A 4,873-nucleotide genomic window follows, 5' to 3' on the forward strand; every position below is an offset into this window, starting at 1 on the left:
AGTTCTATCATGTTGCAATGCAGCAGCCAAGAAAACCAAGTCATGGATAGATAACTTACTTGCATTCTTTCTAGCAAGAACACACTTGGTGATAAAGTAAGCAAAATAGCGAATAGATGGGAGTTGAATACTACGAATTTTACCACTCTCATCCGAGAAATTTCTCCCTTGACAGATCATCTCGTAAATTTTCAAGAGTTTCGATGGCAGCCCCCTAATCTTCTCACGCGATCCCCACTGTGGCACTTTAATAGCTGCACAAAAATCATCAAAGGGCAAATTGACAGTTTTATTGTAGATTTTATATTGAACCATGGGGTTAGGTTGGGACCAATGGAATTCAAAATCCTGCACCACTGACATGGTTAGTTTTGCATATTGGTAAGGTTCTCCAACAACAAAATCTTCTAACCCTGCATTAGAAATTAGATTTTGAACATCCTGAAAAATTCCTGCACTCCTCATGAAATCGGTGCATGGGTAGTAGGAGGGGAATACCCCCTCTTCACGGTGGACTCTCATAACTTCATGCACCTCCATTTCATGTTGATTGAGTTGATGTCTATTCCACTCCATTTTCTGAATTTTTTTAACAATCATTATAAAAGTTGATTTTGAGACATATAAATGAGGGAAACTACTATAGAAACTTGATAGAGTACTAAACATGCATCAAAACTAATTTCTACGACTTGAATCAAGCATGCAAACTCACTTAACATGTCACCTACAGCAGCAAATTACTCAAGATATACTCAACTATACAAAATTCTATTTTGATAATCGGAGGAGTCACATACCGGAGAACAAATGCTCCAAATCTCAGCAGCAAAGATGGGCTGAGCAAGGAGATCGAAAAATCCTGAGCTCTCGGGCGAAAACGCGAGTGAGAACGAACTGGTACGAGTTTTTTCGGGAGAGAGAGTGGAATGAGTGGAAGGGATGATTGAGTGGGGCCAAGTGGGGCCCTGATACGTCCCCGACGTATCCATAATTTCTGTCATTCCATGCTTGTTTTATGACAATACTTACATGTTTTGCTTGCACTTTATGATGATTTCATGCATTTTCCGGAACTAACCTATTAACGAGATGCCACAGTGCCAGTTCCTGTTTTCTGCTGTTTTTGGTTCCAGAAAGGCTGTTCGGGCAATATTCTCGGAATTGGATGAAATCAACGCCAAACCTCCTATTTTTCCCGGAAGGCTCCGGAACACCGAAGAAGAGTCGGAGAGGGGCCAGGGGGCCACCACACCACATGGCGGCGCGGGCCAGACCCTGGCCGCGCCGGCCTAGGGTGAGGCGCCCCCAGGTGCGCCCCTGCGCCGCCTCTTCGCCTATAAAATCCCTTTCGACCTAAAAACACCGTACCAATTGACGAAACTCCAGAAAGACTCCAGGGGCGCCGCCGCCATCGCGAAACTCCAATTCGGGGGACAGAAGTCTCTGTCCCGGCACCCTGCCGGGACGGGGAAGTGCCCCCGGAAGCCATCTCCATCAACGCCACCGCCTCCACCATGCTCCGTGAGTAGTTCCCCCATGGACTACGGGTTCTAGCAGTAGCTATGTCGGTATACTCTCCCCCATGTACTTCAATACAATGGTCTCATGAGCTGCCTTACATGATTGAGATTCATCTGATGTAATCGGTGTTGTGTTTGTTGGGATCCGATGGATGATACATTATGATTAGTCTATCTATAAAGTTTGTGAAGTTATTGTTGCTGCAATCTTGTTATTCTTAATGCTTGTCACTAGGGCCCGAGTGGCATGATCTTAGATTTGAGCTCTATATGTATTGCTTAGATCGTATCTACAAGTTGTATGCACATGTCACTGTCCGGAACCAAAGGCCCCAAAGTGACAAGAATCGGGACAACCGGAGGGGATGGCGGTGATGTGAGGGACACATGTTTTCACGGAGTGTTAATGCTTTGCTCCGGTACTCTATTAAAAGGAGTACCTTAATATCCAGTAGTTTCCCTTGAGGCCCGGCTGCCACCGGCTGGTAGGACAAAAGATGTTGTGCAAGTTTCTCATTGCGAGCACGTACGACTATATACGGAAAACATGCCTACATAATTAATAAGCCTGATGTTCTTTCTTAATGCTTTGATTCCTATCAATTGCCCAACTGTAATTTGTTTACCCAACACTTGTCACTTATTGGAGAGTTACCACTAGTGTAGATCGCTGGGAGCCCCGGTCCATCTCTCATCATAATATACTCGTTCTACATGTCATTGGAAGTAGTATCAACTATCTTCTGGTGCCATTGCTCTCATATTGCTATTACTGCTGCTGTGTTACTGTTACTATTGCTCTCATATTACTGCTACTTTCACATCACCCCTGTTGCTAGTGCTTTTCTAGGTGCAGCTGAATTGACAACTCAGTTGTTAAGGCTTATAAGTATTCTTTACCCCCCCTTGTGTCGAATCAATAAATTTGGGTTATACTACCCTCGAAGACTGCCGCGATCCCCTATACTTGTGGGTTATCAGGCCCTCACCACAGGGTGGCGAGTCCCCCCTCCTTGGCCGCGCCGGCACATGGGGGCCAGCCCTGGGGTGCCCCACTGGTCAGCCCCAGGCACTCCCAGGTTGCATTTAGAAAAATAGGACCAACGGTATAATTTTTGTAAATTTTTGAAAACTTCGAAAAATGCACATTTCTGGGTGTTAAAATAACTAATTCAGGACAGAAAAAGATTTTCAAACTTCTAAACAACTAAAGCATCTTGCAAAACAAGTAGTACTACAGCAAGTAAAACAAGTGGAGAAAGAAAGAAATGTTGTTTAGCTCTTCCATGCATTTAAAATATACTTGTTAACAAGGTTGATCAAGTCTTGCCACCAAATAAATTTTACATGTCATAAGAAGAAATAAACCTCAAATCAATCATGTTACCTTATATTGTATTGATATGGATCCAATCACAATAGTTTGATATCCTTCTTTAGGCTCATATATAGGACAATCAATAACTCCCACTTTGATAGATCTCAAATTAGAAATTGTATTCACTCCATATACTTTATCAATCCTCTTAGGAAAATAAACAGTATGTTCCTTGTCATCAACATTGAAAGTGACTTTTCCTTTATTGCAATCAATAACAGCCCCTGCAGTGTTAAGAAAAGGTCTTCCAAGAATAATAGACATATTATCATCTTCAGGCATTTCCAACACAACAAAATCAGTTAATATTAAGCAATTTTGAGTAACTTGAACAGGAACATCTTCACATATACCAACAGGAACAGCAGTAGATTTATCAGCCATTTGCAAAGATATATCAGTTGGTATCAATTTATCTAGATCAAGTCTCTTGTAAAGAGAAAAGGGCATAACACTAACTCCTTCTCCCAAATCACATAGAGCAGTTCTAACATAATTATTCTTGATGGAACAAGGGATAGTCGGTATACCTGGGTCTCCCAGCTTCTTTGGAACCTTGCCATTGAAAGAATAATTAGCATGCATAGTGGAAATCTCCTCATTAGGAATTTTCCTTTTGTTAGAGACAATATCCTTCATATACTTCAAATAAGGAGGCAATTTAATAGCATCAGTCAAAGGGATTTGCAGGAACAAAGGATTCATCCAATCACAAAATTTATTATAGTGTTCTTCCTCCTTTGATTTTAGTTTCTTAGCAGGGAAAGGCATTTGCTTTTGAACCCAAGGTTCTCTTTCATTACCATGTTTCTTAGCAGTAAAGTCTTCTTTAGTGTACTTTTTATTTTTAGCATGCTTTTCAGGTTCATCTTCAACCTCTTCTTTATCAGAAACATCATTCTTATCATTATGTTTATCATGTTCATTACCACTTTCAGTTTCAGCATCAGAAATAGAAAAACTATTTGGATCATTAACAGGCTCAGAGGATTCTACAACAGTTTTATGTTTCTTCTTCTTTTTCTTAGAAGGAGCACTAATTTCTTTAGTTCGTTGAGAATCTTGTTCAACTCTTTTGGGATGCCCCTCAGGATATAGAGGATCCTGAGTAGAAACACCACCTCTGGTTGTTACTTCATAAGCATGTTTTTCTTTATGAGTATTTTTTAACAAGTCATTTTGCACTTTAGTAAATTGATCAATTTGAGTTTGAACCATATGATTTTTTTAACAAGCATCTTAACATCATTGGAGGTTCTCTCCACAATATCATGCAATTTACTAATAGCTTGAGAATTTTCCATTAAATGATTCTCTACTCTCATATTAAAGTTATCTTTCTTAACAACATGATTATCAAATTCATCTAAACATTGATCAGGAGGTTTTGAGTAAGGAATGTCTCCTCTATCAAAGCGTTGGAGAGAATGTACCTCAATTGTGGATGAAGGGGGAGTTATCTTACATAAATCTTCTATGGGAGGTAAATTCTTCACATCTTCAGATTTAATACCTTTCTCTTTAAGAGATTTCTTGGCTTCCCTCATATCTTCATCATTTAATTTAATCATACCCCTCTTCTTCAATATTGGTGTTGGTGTTGATTCAGGTGTAGTCCAATCATCATGATTTCGGCCCATTCTAGCCAATAATTCTTCCGCTTCGTCTGGAGTTCTTTTCCTGAAAACACAACCAGCACAACTATCCAAGTATGCTCTAGACTCAATGGTTAGTCCACTATAAAATATATCAAGTAGGTCATGCTTTTCCAAATAATGTCCAGGCCGAGCTCTGATAAGAGAGCAAAATCTTGCCCAAGCTTCAGGCAATTTCTCTCCATCTTCCTGGTCAAAACTATACTTTTTTTGCAAAGCAATATGTTGAGCACTACAAGGAAAATATTTCCGAAAGAAAACATCAAGCAAACCTTTTGGACTATCAATAGAATCAGGAGGCAAACTATTATACCAAA

This window comes from Lolium perenne, chromosome 7, assembly GCF_019359855.2.
Source record: "Lolium perenne isolate Kyuss_39 chromosome 7, Kyuss_2.0, whole genome shotgun sequence".
Lineage (NCBI taxonomy): Eukaryota > Viridiplantae > Streptophyta > Magnoliopsida > Poales > Poaceae > Lolium > Lolium perenne.